Here is an 18,076-nt window from a genome sequence, read left to right on the forward strand (position 1 = left end):
ACAATGCAGTCAAGCAAATACCGTCCTCTTGGCAACTGCCAAACCCAGACTTGTCCATCAGATTGCCAGACAGAGAAGCGTGATTGTCATTCTAGAGAACACGTCTCCAGTGTTCTAGAGTCCGCTGGTGGCTTGCTTTACACCACTGCAACCAAGGCTTTGCATTGCACTTGGTGATGTAAGGTTTGGATGCAACTGCTCGGCCAAGGAAACCCATTCCATGAAGCTCTCTATGAACTGTTGTTGTGCTAATCTGAAGGCCACACAAAGTTTGGAGGTCTTTAGCTATTGACTCAGCAGACAGTTGGCGACTTCTGTGCACTGAGTTCCTGTTGTACCGAATTTCTTCCACTTTGTTATAATACCACTAACAGTTGACCATGGAATATTTAGTAGCAAGTAAATTTCACGGATTGCGCAGGTGGCAACCTATCACGGTACCATGCTTGAATTCAGTGAACTCCTGAGAGCGACACATTTTTTCACAAATGTTTGTAGAAGTAGTCTGCATGCCTAGGTGCTTGATTTATACACCTGTGGCCATGGAGGTGATTGGAACACCTGAATCCAATGATTTGAAGGGGTGTCCCAATACTTTTGGCAATATAGTGTATCTTCAGGTTTGTGTCTACAATCATAAAGCTCTATGGAGCTGTAGTGTTCTGTGCGTTACATTGTTTGGTTATCTCTGCCAGGGTAAAGAATGGTCATTTTGCTAGCATAAAGTGTGGTGTCACAACCCATTACTTTGGAGAATGTAGTCTGGAGGCAGTTTTGTGCCAGAGGTTTCTGTTGGGTTTTATGAAATCACTGGATATCATCTTAAAGTTTTTTCTTTACTTTTTATTGTGCCTTTTATTTCATAATGAAGTTAGTGAACTGTTATTATCTTCTTGAATGGTTCCAAGTCTGCAATGTTTTTGCCCATTGCTCATGAAGGATAACACTTGGATGAACCATCGCTTCTTATTAGATTTTCAAATTGTGTTTCTAACGCTATAAAGAGTTTTTTCTTTGTCCATACTGCGTAGTTTACATTTCCTGATTTTTTCTTACTTTGTTTGTTTCAGATAAATCCTTTTCTCTTTTTTTTCATTCTTTCTTTCAGTTTAGCAAGACAGTCAGTTCTAAGGAGTCCGAGACTTACTCTTAGAACACAGGATTCACATTTAGAGAAAGGCACAGTCACAAGGGACTTCCAACCCCATGACAAGCCTCAGCAGCCTAGAGTTTGGCCTCTTTTAGCACCCCCAAGTTGCCAGACACAGGGACCCTAAGTCTCAAATCTCCCAAAGTTGGGACCAGTGGATCTGCAATCTGTCATTTATAATGTCATCCCATGGACACTAGCCAGGCCAACTGAAGCCCAATGCACAGAGTAGAAAACTGAAGTCAGTTCTCTCAGCCCAAAAACTGAATGTACAATCGGGAATATATTTTATATTAAAAATAAACCCATTACTTTGCAGTGATAGGTTAAATACAAAGTTCCAAAAACAGAACAAAGACTGTTCAGATATTGATTCACCTCTCCATCAAAGTTATTAACAAGCCTCCAACAGAGCATTTCCAGTACTCACAGAGATTTATGCAGCATAATTCTCCTTAATTTGGAGTCTGATTCTCAACATTTCCCCATGTCTCCACAGAGTAGACCCACGCCCCCAGAGAGTAACACTGACCAGGAATACTCACATAGTCCTGTTTTCTGCAATATCTCCTTCATAACTGATGTTCTGCTTCAAGGTGTCCATAGTTTCTTAACCAATCCAGGCTCCACCCACAGCTCTTGTCAGGTTTCAATGGTTGTGAACCCTTGTAGTTGGCCAACTTGGGCTTCCCCAGAGTCTAAGCCCCAGCCTAAAGCATAGAAAATGGGAAACACGGTGGCTAAGTGGTTAGCACTTCCACCTAGCAGCACTAGGGTTGTTCATTTGAATCCCAACGATGGTACTACCTGCCTGGAGTTGGCATGTTCTCCTTGTGCACATATGGGTTTCTCCCAGGAAGCTGTGGTTTCCTCCCAAACTCCAAAGTTATGCTACTAGGTTACTCCTAGTAACATTTGCTGCTGTCTAAAATGGCCCTAGTATGTGTATGAATGAATGTGAGTTAGGGACTTTAAATTGGGAGCTCCTGTGAGGGAGCCCAAGAACACCTGACCTTCACCAGAACTCATGATGGTGGAGATGGAGCTGAGCAACTACGCTTCCTAGGCTATGTCCCTTGCTGGTGACAGAGACAGACAAATAGGCTAACCAAAGAAGTAAGCTCAAGCTTAACAAACAATGAGGAAGCTGCCAGGGGCAAGCACATAAATATAAAAGCAACACAACAGTTAATGCTGGAATGGAGGGTTGCCACTTGCCAGGAAAGCTATTGATACTGAAGACAAGAGGCAGACAGACAACATAAACATCAGAAGGATCCTTGGAACAACCACATTGACAGAAGCAACCCAACAGCAACTACTGGTACAGCAGATTCTCACACAAACAGAAACAACCTGACAGCTATTGGTGGGAGAGCAGGCTGCCAAGAAAAGGTTCACAAACAGAAGCAACCCCACAGCTAGTGCTGGGATATAGGGTTGCCAGGGGTGAGACATAACAAACCCAACAGCAAATGCTGAGGCAAATGGTTGCAATTAGACAAAAGTGAATCTAAATATTTAGAGCATAGCAGTAGAAGAACTGAAAGCCAGATGCTAGACATAAATCGGCCAACTATGCTCCAGCGGTAAATGGAAACCACATTAAATACTGTAGCTGTAGGAGAGGTGAAAACACTACATAGGTGAGAAAGCAGTGGGGCAAGTAGGAACACAGATTGATTAGCAGGAGACATGCAGCAGATAGCAAGGGGAAAGTAAAGTTAGGAGTGTAGGAAGGACACAGCAAAGGTGGATACAACCAACCAATACTCAAATCTGGCCTACAGCAAAATCTCTGTTTTGGAAGATTTAACCTCATTTTACATTCCAGTGACCATACTTCAATCTGACTTGCAGCCAGCCTTATATTGCTTCCCACTTAATCCTAAAAAATAAAAAAATAAAATAACAAATTTACTATACAAGCACATAGGCAAGCATGATTATACATGTTTAAATGTTTGTAGATATGAGACAGACTTTAAAGGTGGGGGGAGGGGTTTACTAAAACTGGAGAGTGCATAATCTGGTGCAGCTCTTTATAGATACCAACCAGCTTCCAGCTTTTATTGTCAAAGCTCAATTGAACAAGCTGAAGTTAGAAGCTGAATGGCCACCTTGCACAACTGCAACATATTCTGAGTGCTCCAGTTTTAAATCTCTCCCTATATATCTATACGGGGACATAACTCTCAAGAGCCAGAGCATTTCAACCATGATGTTACACGTCAGTCAAAAATGAGAATCAGACCCTGAAATAAAATCTGACTTCTCAGTAGTTCAGTATTTTATTCAGGGAATTGCTGTAGTTCAGTCCACTGTTTTTAGTAGTCTGGTGATCTGAGATCCCCTGTCTGTAATCCAAGCAGGGGCGGACTGACCATTTGGAAACTCGGGCACTGCCCGAGGGCTCGGGATCAATAGGGGGCCCCATGAGATGTCCCTGGTACCTTTTTCATAGGCTTTTTTGAGTTTGGGCAAGGACACAGGGGCCCCATGATCCCTTATTGCCCGGGGGCCCCATGAGTTGTCGGTCCGCCCCTGAATCCAAGTGACTAGTTCCCAAACACACCGACAGCAGAATTTTTTTGTAGGGTGAGGAGGAACTTCTGACAGCATTTTTATTGTAGTCTGTGCCTTCCTGACCAGTCCACCCTTTTCTCGAATGGTGTATGTCAAAGAGCCAAGAAGTGAAGGAAAATCTCTCCAATGGGGGTCACAGACTAAAATAAAAACTTGTCAAAATGTAAATTCTTCCTTACATCAAATACTAAAAAAAAAAAAATTGTCTGGGAACATCCATATAAAGGGGCAGCGATTAAGATACCACTGGTTTTTGGAAACCTTCTAGCTGTATGTGGACAGGTTTGTCCAGCACCCAGGGCAAGGATGTAGAAGTGAGCCCCCTTTACCTTGAGCTAATGTATGCAACAGAATAGGTGTACCACCCTGCGCCCATTCTCTGCCCCCTTGCTCTGGCTGCGCATGATTAGCATGCTTTGCTGATTGCTTGCTTAGCAGCTAGAAGGTTTTTTTAGGCATGCATAGCATATTTTTTTGTGTTAGCTGTGGGTGGATGGGATGGAGAGTGGGCATGTTGGAGCACAGTGTGACAGCAGTGACATGATGTGGCAGCCCAATGGATGCCAGCCACTGGGGTGAAATATGCATTCATTGAGGTTGTGTCCTCAATACTGCTGCGTTCAGGGCAGCTGCCCCTGCTGCCCACCCCTTGTCCTGGCTCCGCCTAGTATTGTATAGTAAACAGGTATATCACCTTTCATAATCCTTCACTGATCTGTTTCATCTCACCCTGTTTTAAAGATACAGTAGTCTTTTTTTAATCTATTATTAATATATTGTAGAGATTGATTGGATTGATTGATTGATAGGATTGATTCACCAGCACCAATAGACTAAAATATAAAAAGCCCTCTTTAGTATTTTATCAAATCTCACCTTCTTTCTTGACCACTAAAAGTAATCATTCCTGACCTGCTATGGACCCTGCTAATTCTGCTTGTCGTAATATTGAATTCATTTTACACTGTGCCACTCCAAAAAAAAGGCAACACCAGAAAAATGGCACTTATCATGACCTCACAAGTGGCTCAGTAATTTCCCTTTTATTGGAAACGGCTGTTTATCTGCCATAAGTGACAATATGAAATTAACAGACCATAGGACGAGTCAGTGGACCTTGAACATACGGCTAAACCTTTCTGCTTTTATGTATTGATGCCATTGTCATTTGCTTGCCTCTTATTCTGATGGGTAGAAAGTGGCTTTGAAAAGGGGGGTATTCAGACATGCGGAGGCCTAATCACAGATAATGAAATATGCTAATTCTCCTGACGCTGGGGAACGCAGAGCTGGAAAGTTTTTAATGGCCAAAATGTTAAGTGTTAGCTGTCCCAATAATCTCTTCGAGTCATTGTTATTCTGATTTTGTTATCAGTTGCTTTGAGCTCCGCAACAGTGCATAAGAAATTATTCATTTTAAACTCAGGATGACAAAAAGAGAACTTTTGTGAAAACATGGTATCACACCCTGCCCAACCCTGCTGTCTACAAGCGATTGTAAAAGATTTTATTTTTTTCTAAAATAACCACCATCTCTAATCTTACCTATTATATGCTATACTTGCAATTCCATTGCACAGAGCAGCCCTGAAGCTCCTCTTCTAGGGTCCCCCACTGGCGCTCCTGGCTCCTACTCTTCACCAAGTGCCCCCAAAGTAAAGCTGCTTCCCATGGGGGCACTTGTGCATGTTCACTCCCGTGCCCCACTGCCATGTCCATTGACACAGACAGCAGGATTCACCCCCGCTCCCTCATCACTGGATTTGATTGAAAGAAGCCGGAGCCAATGGCTCCTGGTGCCCCAGCAAAGGCAGTGACACACAGAAGTGAGGGGAGAGAAGTCCTGCAGACGTGCACAGAGCAGGATTAAATGAGAGCTGAGGTAAGTATAACGGGGGAGTGAGGTGCCAAAACTGATGCCTAAACATTTTTTAACTTAATGCAAGGAATGCATTAAGGTAAAAAATGTTTAGGCTTTAGAACCACTTTAAATCTCGGCTGGTTCAGCAGGGACAAGGCAAGATATGATCCATCTACGGGCAGGCTGATTGGCGCTCCTGGCTCCTATCCTTTAGAACCACTTTAAATCTCAGCTGGTTCAGCAGGGACAAGCCAAGATATGATCCATCTATGAGCTGATTGTATCAAAGTTGATCCATCGATCAACATCAGTACAACTAGCCTGTCAGATTTCTATCATGTGATTATTGCCAGTGACTCTAACCTCTTGTTCTGTTCTCCCAGCAGGGACAACCCCCTGCACCCCACAGCTGTGAGAACACAATAGCTCTGTTGGGGGGATTCCCACTTCAACACTGACTGTGAAATTTGCATAATCTATGGCCTGCATTAACTTCTTGTGAACCGCAATGACGGCTACATTGCGGCCGGCCAGTTCTGGGAGGGCATCATATGAAATCCTCCTGAAACACGCTCTCCTACGGACACAGCTGATGTGGTAAAAGGCCAATCAAAGCGGCCTTTTACCACGTGATCAGCCGTGTCCAATGACACGCTGATCACCTGGAAATGCAATTGCCGATTCTCGGCTGCACTTTCCTCATGCTGTCAGAGCGCGAGAAAAGTACTGCCGAGAATCGGCAGTTGTCAGAGCAGGGATCGGCACCGATCATCAGGAAACTGATGATCAGTGCCCTGATGATCGGCGCCCAGCAGTGCCACCCACCAGTTCCGCCCAGCAGTGCTGCCCACCAGTGCCCAGCGGTGCCACCCACCAGTGCCCAGCAGTGCCACCCAGCAGTGCACCCACCTGTGCCTAGCAGTGCCACCTACCTGTGCCCAGAAGTGCCACCTACCTGTTCCCAGCAGTGCCACCCACCTGTGCCCACCAGTGCCACCCACCAGTTCCCATCAATGCAGTGCTGCCAGTCAGTGCCACCAATCAGTGTCCAGCAGTTTTGCCAGTCAGTGCCCATCAGTTGCGCCAGTCAATGCCTAGCAGAGCCGCCAGTCAGTGCCCAGCAGTGATGTCAGTCAGTGCCACCTATCAGTGCTGTCTATCAGTACCCATCATCAGTGCCACCTATCAATGCCACCTATCAGTGCCGCCTATCAGTGCCGCCTATCCGTGCCGCCTCATTAGTGCTGCCTATCAGTGCCGCCTATTCGTGCCACCTCATTAGTGCTGCATATCAGTGCTGCCTATCAGTGCTGCCTCATCAACGCACATCAGTGAAGGAGAAAAATTACCTGTTTGAAAAATGTTATAATAGAAACAAAGAAAAAAATTTTTCTTTCACATTTTTTGCACTTTTTTTGTTCATAGCGCAAAAAGTAAAGAGCCCAGCAGCAATTAAATACCACCAAAAGAAAGCTCTATTTGTGAGAAAAAAATGATAAAAATGTCATATGGGTACAATCTTGCATGACCGTGCAATTGTCAATCAAAGTGCGACAGCGCTGAAAGTTGAAAATTGGCCTGGTAAAGAAGGGGGTATAAGTGCCCGGTAGGTAAGTGGTTAAAGAAGCACTGTTACCTACTGATTGACACTAAAGTAAGCGCATCTTAATATCCTACTTTCCCAATAAAGTATACTCACCCACCCATAATCCCTCATCATCTCCTGGCTTCTAGTTGAGAATATGTCCCTCCTCCATGTGGCGGTGCTTGGGCCTAAGCGGTCAATCACAAGACCAAAACACTGTCATTTCATCCACCTGAGCAAGCTCTGACCCTATCTTATACGTAAGGTGGATTCCTGTAGCAGGGAGGTGGAATGGGAGTTTGGACTGGTACCTTGCTGGGGGTACTATCAGGAGGCAATGTCACTGAATGGGCAGATGACAGTGTCTCTTTAAATTTGAGCATGCTAAATCCTCCTATTTCAAACAGAGTGCCATGGCACCCTGGGATATTTTCTGAATCCATCAGGGATGCCCTGGCAAAATGCCTAAAAACTGCCTCAAACTGTCCAAAAATTGTCAACAAGCTGGCAGGTGAGTGAAGACTGCATTTTTTTTTTGTTACACAAAACTACAGGTTTTAATTGTGCAGCATCACAACCAGGGGCGGACTGACAACTCATGGGGCCCCCGAGCAATAAGGGATCATGGGGCTCCAGTGTCCTTGCCCAAACACAAAAAAGCCTAAGAAAAAGGTACCAGGGGCATCTCATGGGGCCCCCTACTGACCCCGGGCCCTCGGGCAGTGCCCGAGTTTCCAAATGGTCAGTCCGCCCCGATCACAACCTTAGGCACCGTGCAAGCCAGATGCTGGTGCTCCAACAGCCAATGATGTCATAGGTAGATAAGGAGGACATCGGGCAACTGAGGATATCCTTAGTTGCCCCACTTCGCAAGTAACACTGGGGTCACATTAAAGAGAGAGAAGAGAAACACTAATATTGGTCATACCAGTGTGCAAAAGTGTATTTGCTTTGGGAGAATAAATCATGTCTAACGTTGGATGTCTTACATGTGAATGTTGCTGCATTATGTAAAACTATTAGTTTAGTTTTTTACATTTTAGAATGGCGTGCCTCGAGATTGTGTATAATTTTAAATGGTGCCTTGACTAAAAAAAGGTTGAGAACCACTGTAGAAAATAATAATATAACCCATTGAAGTGTTTACTTGTATTGGAGAAATATTTGCTTTGGGATCTCAAGGCAAATAGGCACGTGATCTCTTAAAAGCTTAGATTAGCTGACAGCTCTCCTGGCTCCCCCTCTTCTCGGTGCACCACCAAAGGAAGCCGCTTACTATGGGGACCAGGGGCAGACTGACAACTCATGGGGCCTCCGGGCAATAGGGGATCATGGGGCCCCTGTGTCCTTGCCCAAACTCAAAAGAGCCTATGAAAACAGTACCAGGGGCATCTCATGGGGCCCCCTACTGACCCTGGGCCTTCGGGCAATGCCCGAGTTTCCAAATGGTCAGTCCGCCCCTGATGGGGACACACCTGCAGGGGGGGGGGATTAGATCCTGTTATTAATTTTGGTCAATTTTAGGCTATTAGACAAACAAACCGTTGTAAAAAAAAAGTACAGAAAGTTGTGCAGTCACTAGATATCATCTCAATGTTATTTTTAATTTTTTTTTTTCGAACTCTCATTAAGAATTAAATTGGCCATTTCTAGGGAGAATTGACTGAAATGTACTAGAGTAAAAAAATGGAGAACAGGCAAGTGTTTTACTACAGGAATTAGAAGGTGGGTGGATGGCGAATGTGAGCGATATAATGTCAGGTGGGTTAGGTGCACACTGTTCTTGCAATTTTCTCTTTTTCTTTCAAATGATGCAGTCGCATGCTGTGAACAAAAGGCAACTGAAAGGTGTTCTAATCCGTCTCCACTCTATTAAAAACTAAAAAAAAGTTTTGTCTTCAGTTTTACTTTAAGGACTGGCTTGAATTGCAGAGGAACACGCCGTGCGTTCATGTACAATTCACATGCAGCTCTTTGTGGTGCGATTAGAAGCACATTCATTTTGAGTGGTCTCAGATTGCACATCACCATGCCAAAAGTAGTGCATGCACTAAGGTTTAACCCCCCTGGCGGTATTCCCGAGTGTAGTTCGGGGTAAAGTTTCAGTACCAAAAGCGGTAACCCCGAGCTACACTCAGGCTTACCATGCAGCGTTGCATAGGGAGTCCCTGCAAAGCTTACCTTGTCCTTCGCTCCCGCGATGTGTCCCCTGCAGCGTCCCCGGCCATCTCCTCCGGCCGATGCCGGCATACAGCTTCCGTGTTCCGGTCCCTGTGACGTCGGGACGTACGGGCGCCGGAACCGGAGGCAAATTTGACATTTTTCTAAAAATGTCATTTTTTTTAAAAATGATTATTACATAGTAAAACATTGCTGTTTCAAAACATTTCACATACATTTTGTCCCGAATGCTTTGTCCTGTCCCCTGTCTGCATTTTGACTGTTCTTTCTGCCTGGAAACTGAGAAAAGTCCATGGCGTCCAAAAAGAGTCCCTTTATGTCAAAAGCGGTTTTAGACCGGCTAGAGAACAGCGATAGTAAATCAGAATCACTTGCAGAATTGAGTGATAATGATTTGTGGGGGAAATTCCTCATCAGACACTGAAAACGATTCTGCGACTTTGCTCAGCGATGTGCGAACTTGGCGCTATATTTCAAATTTCAGTGTTTTTGGTTTGATTATATTATTTAATTAAATGTATAATTATTATATTATTATTTTTTATGATTATTTATTAAATTATAATTTATGATTTTGTGTTTCAAGTTTTATCATATCCGTAATGTTTACTAGACTGTTATTTGGACAGATTTCAGTGAATTATTCCTAAATTACAGGCCTACAATAAAAAAAATACATATTTCCATGCAAAAAAATGGTACCGCTTTCAGCACCAAAATCTGAAATAATCATACCACCAGGGAGGTTAAAATGCACTGTAACTGGACCGCATGGTACAAAAGTACTATGTGATCCAGTGCGGGCAGGTGTGGGCAAACGCACTGCATTTACAACCTGCGTTTGGGGTGTCATTATGTTTTTATTGACAACGGCTGCAGATTGCAAAAGCAGCATGTTTTGCATGCGTGTTAAATCTCAGAAACACACAGTGCATTCCTGTGGGATTCAGATACGGGAATGGTGTAAACCGGCACTAAGGGTAGATTTAGACATGCATCTAAATCTATAAAAACCAAAATGTGAATATGGTATATCTCACAAAAACACAATCCCTCTCTGGATTCAAATTAGAAAAAACTTTCAGCCCTTGAATATTTGGATCAAGACTTACAGATAACCATGGAGGGATGGTAATACAGTGTTACTCTGCAATAGCAAAGGAGGAGAAAGAAATTTGTTGGGTGATTTCTGCAACTGTCATCTTAAGGCGTTTTCTCTTTTATCTTTGGTAAGGGTATATATGCCTTACCAGGGGCGGACCGACAACTCATGGGGCCCCCGGGCAATAGGGGATCATGGGGCCCCTTTGTCCTTGCCCAAACTCAAAAAAGCCTATGAAAAAGGTACCAGTGGCATCTCATGGGGCCCCCTACTAGGGGTGGACTGACAACTCATGGGGTCCCCGGGTAATAGGGGATCATGGGACCCCTGTGTCCTTGCCCAAACTCAAAAAGGCCTATGAAAAGGAAGCCGGGGCATCTCATGGGGCCCCCTACTGACCCCAGGCCCTCGGGCAGTGCCCAAGTTTCCAAATGATCAGTCCTCCCCTGTGCCTTACTCCCTAGAAGTGTCACACTTTTGTAGTGGTTTTCACTGAGTGAAACACATCACTAATTGGCATGAGTGTTGTTTGCAATTTCTCACGAGTGTTTCACTATTTTTGTTATATATTTATATTTTTATTTTTATATTTTTTTTATTTTTATATATATATTTTTTTTCTTTCCCTTGGTATTATGGTAATACACTATTTTATTTTTATTTTTTTATTTTTGAGGTCTTCATAAAAGTCACCGGAAGGAATCAACACTATAAGAAAGTTCAAGTTTATTACATTCATCTTTCTAATATTGGTTTGGACTATTGAGGCACTGGACACTGTTATGAGTATTGTTGATTGGACTATTATTTATTATCACTTATAAGGGGTGTGAGTTATTTATGTATTCCAATTAGGGATTTGTTTCATGAGGGGGATATTTGATTCTTTTTAGAATATTTTTTTGAATGCATCTAAATCTCCCCTTCCTCTGAAGCCAGATCCGCATTTGGATCACGCTTCAGAGGCTACTGACAGGTAGTAAGGAAGCAATGCGATGCCTCCTCGCTGCTTGTTTTAACCCCATTTTTGCTGACAAGCACGGCACAACTGTATGCATTGCATGCTGTTGCAAAGTGTTTGTGGCACATCTCCATTTGCTTGAGTGTGTACCGTTAGGCAGGCTTGCTGCTTGCCAATCAATACAAGTTGGGTAAACTTTACCACCAGAGTGAAATGAAGCATGTAAACACCCCAGTCCGCTTCCTATTGCAGCTTAAGGGAGGTGGTTGGTGGGTGGCAAAAACATGGCTCAACCGTGCCTTTTTGCTGCCCTCCCACCCCAACTTCACGTCTAAATGAAGCCTAAAGCCTAGTACACACAATGAGAATATCGAATGAATAATTGCCTTTTTTTTTTTCATTTTTGCATGCTAGTCTAACAAAGGTTACTAGAGTTACGAAAATTCTCGTACCACAGAACACAACTTCAGAAGTGATGTAGTGTATTGTATTGTATTGTAATGTATTCTTTTGTTTACAAGCATGCACGGTCTTGGTCACTCAATTTTTTTGTATTAACAATTTTTATTGGTTTTCATGTAAATGTGCAAACAGTATGTTTGAAAAAGATAAAAAGAAAAGAAAAAAAAACATAACAAAAGGGTACATCGATGGTAAAACTGCATAGGTTCAGGACAAGCAATGTCATAAAATAACAGTGTAGAGGTTCACTTGATTTTTTACTGACAAATACTGTGCTGGTTAAATGAAAACCGTTCATTGTAGTATTGTACAAGAAACATTTTTATGCTTGTCTCTTCGTATAATTTCACATAAACTGTCGTGATCGGCTTTCGAAAACTGTGTACCAACGATCAGACTATCAGATGGTCTCTCCAAATACGATTCTTTTCATCCGATTGTCTAATTGTGTGTACCAAACATTATATAGTTTATTGAATGACGTGTAGCTGTGTTCACTTCATTCATCTAACCATGTACACGTACCTTGTTCTTTCCTTGCACATGGCCATACCATACCATATCCACTAAGCTAAATGGACAAGCTGAAAATTCTCTACTTCATTAGCAAATCACCCTAGTAAATTAGGGAAGTCAAAGGGCCACCACCAGAGCTTATACATGAGTGCCTCATCTCATCAGAGGACCCACTTCACAACAGAGACCCCCATCACATCAGTGGGCCCAAACTCATCAGAGACTTTCCTATACTTGAGATCCTCTCATTTCATTAGGGGTCCCCCCTGTATGTACTTCCAGAGTCCCTCATCACATCATAGTCCCCCATATACATGAGAGCACCCATGTCATCAGAGTAGCCCCATGACAGCACATTAGAGTCCTCTCATCACATCAGAGTCCCCCTGTGACAGATTTTCCTGATCTCAGAGCCCCCAATCACACAGTCCCCTATCACAGAGCCCCCCAATTACATAGCCTCCATCACAGAACCCGTACAATCACACAATCCCCCATCACAAATCCTCCCAATCACACAGTCTCCCCCGAAACAGAACCCCACAATTACACAGTCCCCCATCACAGAACCCCCCAATTACACAGCCCCCATCAGAGAGCCCCTCAATCACAAAGTCCTCCCCTTTACAGAGCCTTCCAATCACACAGTCCCCCATCACAGAGCCTTCCAATCACACAGTCCCCCCGTCACAGAGTCTTCCAATCACACAGTCCCCCCATCACAGAGCCTTACAATTACACAGTCTCCCCCCCCCCCATCATGGAGCTCCTCAGTTACACAGCCCCCCATCACAGAGCCCCTCAATCACACAGTCCCCCATCACAGAACCACCCAGTCACACATCCACCCCATCACAGAGACCCCCCAACCACACAGTCCACCCATCACAGAATCCTCTCAATCACATGGTCCCCCCATCACAGAATCCCCTCAATCACACAGTCCCCCCATCACAGAGCCTTACAATTACACAGTCTCCCCCCCCCCATCATGGAGCTCCTTAGTTACACAGCCCCCCATCACAGAGCCCCTCAATCACACAGTCCCCCATCACAGAACCACCCAGTCACACATCCACCCCATCACAGAGACCCCCCCAACCACACAGTCCACCCATCACAGAATCCCCTCAATCACATGGTCCCCCCATCACAGAGACCCTCAATCACACAGTCCCCCTATCATTATGTTCTGAATGCTGGATTTGGCCCTGTGTACCCTGGATCATCATAATGCATTGCCCTGCTTAGTCCGCGGTTAACACCATAGAAACAAATGACACTGTGTATCCTGCCCCAGTGCATCAATGGTTGCTATGATGCTGGCGGGGGGCCTGTCCACACCATGGCAACTCATGCTCGCAGTACCCCAGGGGAACCCAAATGACACCCCACGGTGCCGCGCCACTCCAGTTTGGAAACACCACCCTAAACTTTGGAAGTAAAAAAAATAAATTATATAAGCAATTGCAGTTTTCTTTGGATTTCAAATTACATTATTAAAGCCCTTGTGTCCTCCAATATACATGTGTAATAGAAATGCATGTGTCTCCTCCTGATGCTCACTCCTCACACTTTGAAGCAAAGCAAAATGATACAATTAGTCTATATTTCAGTGATTAATGGCAATATTTTATCGTAAATAAAGGCATATAATTATCTGGGTTCAGCCTGGGAAAAAAAAGAACCTCGACAGACAGCAATGTCTTAATTAGAAGAGTGCAATCAAAGTGATTATATCACACACAGCAGATTTACTATTTTTCATTTGTAAATAATTCCCTCTAAATTACCTTATTAAAAGCTGCTATAAATTACATTGCCTAATACAATGTTCCTCTGGATGACTTGTGAAAGTTGAAATGATTTCTTCAAACTGTATTGAAAGGAGCTGGTGCGCCAACGGTCGTTCAGGTAAATAGATTGCAAGCAGTAGATTTACGCAGCTTGATAAAGACTTTTTTTTTTTTTTTGCACATACAAACTTTCTCTGTCTGCCTCTCTAAACACAGGAAAGTCAGAATTAAAGCAGACTCAAAATTTTGGGATGCTTTAAAAATTCTGGGAGAAGTATCAGAAGCAACATACACTTATCTTTTAGTCAAAACAAGAAGATCCTATGGCACTCTACACCAGCCTTTCTCAACCCCTTTATCTCAGGAACACGTTGGAATTATTTTCAGGCTTCAGGGAATCCCTGGTAAGATCAGTCCATTGGGAGTTATTGGGAAAATTCTCCTTACATTGATGGTAGTAAGTGGGAAGAATGCCTCCTTTACTGGGTGGCCAGAATTACACCTTTGCAATTACGCTGCTGGCTCTGCCAAGTGGCATTGGAACTGGAACTATGCAGGCATCATCAGATGGAAGGTCATAGCTCAAGGAACCCTGAGCCTTTGAGGAACCCTGGTTGAGAATGGCTGCTCAATGTTATAACACGCACTGAGGGGTTATGTTCATAATGTTAGCGCCTGCAGTTCAATAATATATACATCTTTGATTAGCCATTAATGACTTTTATTGTAACAATTATTTTGGTGCATTCAATAAAGCCATAACAACACTTTTCTGGCAGTAGTTCCCTTTAAAGTGTAAGTTTCACCTTTGCAGAACAATTGTAATGGTGAACTAACCATCCCCACTCCACCTATGCCCAGTCCACTTACCTCTGAGGTAGCTATCCAGAGATCTGGAGGTTTGAAATTTCCTCTCTTCACCTCTTCTCTGTGGAGTGCTTCCAGGATGGACCAGAACAATGCTAATTTGGCCAGTCCTTTCACAGTGAGTTGATCTGGTTCGTCCCGGAAGCACTGTATGGAGAATAGGAAAAAAGAGCTAAGATTTCAAATTGGCAGACCGCTGGACCAATTGAGGGGGTGCTGACAACTCAGCAACTCCAGAGATAAGTACAGAGGGGGATGGGGAGGGTATCCAGTATTAGTTCACCTTTAAATTTTTTATGGAAAGGTGAACATAACCCTTTAAACCTACCTGTGCCTGAATCAGGCAATCCTTTGCACCAGTTTTGGTAACATTATGGACTCAAGACTAATTCAGGTACCACCACCTAAACCCCTTCCCGCAAGCCCTGGGATCCGTTTACCTGGCCTACTACACATGGGAGGTGGGAAACCCTGCCTAATCATGTGATTGGCTGTTACAGTGGTCACATGATTGGGAGCAGGTACTGCCAGTTCCCTATCATTAGTACTGACCAAGAGCTGTCTTTGACAGCGAGGACAGTGCAGTGAGTGCGCTCTCATATGTGGCATGTGTGATGTGTGGACATTAAAGCCCATGCTCTACGCTGCCACACATATGTGTGATTTGGGCAACAAGAGGTTAAGAACTGATGAAACTTCACTATGGAAGCGAGAGATTTTAATAGAATCAACACCAGTTTGCAGATTAGGAAACTGCAGTAATTAATACCAGCTCTGAGCTGGCATACAGAGGTATAAATATATATAATGTATATATATTTTCTCCACTCCCCCCTCCCCCGGCCGCTGCACTTAAAATAAACCTGTGATAACTTCTAAGAAAAAAAGTGTGAATAATGCAGTGCTCCTATTTTTAAAAATTATTCATTCCCTGAATAAACAATAAACATGCAATATACCAACGTTCAGTTAACCATACTGTGAATAAAAATAAACATGCATCCAAAAAAAACCCACAATATAACTCGTAATCTGCACAATGGACTTTTGGTCTTACATTTGGCCAGAACCACCTACTCATTGGTTCCAGCCTTAACTCTACAACAGGGGCGGACTGACAACTCATAGGGGATCATGGGGCCCCTGTGTCCTTGCCCAAACTCAAAAAAGTCTATGAAAAAGGTACCAGGGGCATCTCATGGGGCCCCCTACTGACCCCGGGCCCTGGGGCAGTGCCCGAGTTCCAAATGGTCAGTCCACCCCTGCTCTACAATTCCCCAACAGCAGAGATCATATATATGTCATCCAGTATTTGACCTTGTGATTTTTTTTTTCTTTTTTACCATTGCTATAGGGCAGGAAGGTCAAGATGGGATGGATTTATTTTCAGTTAAGTCAGTCAGCTTTATGGAATACCAGGCCAACAACCTAGTCTCTTCTTTTGTTCTATTGAGAAACATCAAATTTGCCAAAATTTTCTTTGTTATCCTGTATGTCAGGAGGAGCGCTAGAGAAGGTCGGGCCAAAAGCAAATAAGGAATCTTTATTATATTTAGAATTTTGAAAAAAATACAGCAGTGCCTGGAAACCCAAGTGCCAGCCTCTAGCATCTGTCAAAAAATTGTCCAATGCCAACCTGCGATCTCTGTAAATATATACTGCCAACCTTTGGAGTGTGCAAATTAATGATGCAAACCTCTGTTGCCTGGAAAAGTACCATACCAGCTGCCAGCATTAGTATATGATAACGGATAAATTACTTGTTCTGTTACAGTCCAAACTGCCTTTGTGAATCCACAAACAATATTCCATAAAAGTTCTTTGTAATAACCTCTGTACACTTAGTAATATAATAAGTTGGCATCAGCAGGGAAGTACACAGAGCAGAAATGATAATAAGCAGCAGCCTGAGACCAGTTATATTTACAAGTGCATTATTATTAGTTAGCGTCAGTCCCAAGATGCTGTGTAACAATGGTAATTAAGGATTTCCAGCATAAAAGAGTAGTATAAACAATGGTATAAGCAGGCTTTGGTCCTCAGTCCAGCAATAGCTATTATTGAAGAGCAATTCCAGGCAATGAGTGATGCCAAATAGTGAGCTACTAATGCAGTCCAGCAAACACTTTAACTGTGCCAAAATCAGAAAAAGTTACTCAGTTTGACCTAACGCAGAATGTTAAAGCTAGGAATAAGTAAACTAAGCAAAGTTTGGTTCACAGGAGGTTCGGGGAAACCAGTGGAACCCATAGGACCAAGCCCTACTGAAGTTTTTTTTACCATTTTTAGCCTTTTTTAAGGCTAGTTTGCAAGCTATTGGTAAAAAGGTACATGGATAGCTAAGCACTACCATTGGGAACATGTGCCAATGTGAAGATAATTAAAAAAAATACCCTTCAGTGGGACGGGTTCATTAATGTGGCTTAACCCTTTGAGGACCGTAAGATTTTGGAACTCCAAAAGTATCAATTTTTTTTTTAAAGTTTGTACACTTCAGTTGCTGTAACTAAGCCATTGCATGAAATAATTGGCAAAAAACTAGATCCATTTGTTGTTTGTTGATTAGAACTAATATTTTGACTCAAACCCAAAAAAAAAAAAAGAGTTTTAAGTTCTTAATCAGATGATACACGCAATTAAAAACATGGGACAAATACATCCCTTAGTCCTCAAAGGGTTAAAAAGCAACATTAAAAGCACAAAACCTTTAAATAACATGTTTGGGGAATACCTTAAAACTGCACATGAGGTTATGGAAGAATGTAATGGTATCCATAATTGACATCTATGATTCAAACCAGAATGGATGGCCAGGAAAGGGTGAGCAGCAAGCATGCACCCCTCCCCCTTTCCTGAATTTTACCAGGCCACATGCATTTTGACATCGAGAGGGTACCTTACGGGAGGGAAAGCTAAAGCCCCCCCCCCCTTCCAAGGCACCTTATCTCCATGTTGCATTGACAAGAGGCTCGTCCTCATCCTGCCACACTTAAGAGGCCAACAGTACAC

General features: G+C 43.3%; 1 protein-coding gene and 1 pseudogene across 2 annotated transcripts in view; one reads left to right on the plus strand and one right to left on the minus strand.

Moving 5' to 3' along the window:
• Positions 1 to 18,076, plus strand: part of LOC149445821 (catenin alpha-2) — an 845,912-nt gene that overhangs the window by 405,311 nt on the left and 422,525 nt on the right. The gene's annotated exons all lie outside the window — the stretch shown is intronic.
• Positions 1 to 18,076, minus strand: part of LOC149445823 (ribosome production factor 2 homolog pseudogene) — a 174,133-nt pseudogene that overhangs the window by 149,693 nt on the left and 6,364 nt on the right.

Source organism: Staurois parvus, unplaced genomic scaffold, assembly GCF_062004578.1.
Source record: "Staurois parvus isolate SC_StPar_1 unplaced genomic scaffold, SC_StPar_1.0 ptg000708l, whole genome shotgun sequence".
Taxonomy (NCBI): Eukaryota; Metazoa; Chordata; class Amphibia; order Anura; family Ranidae; genus Staurois; species Staurois parvus.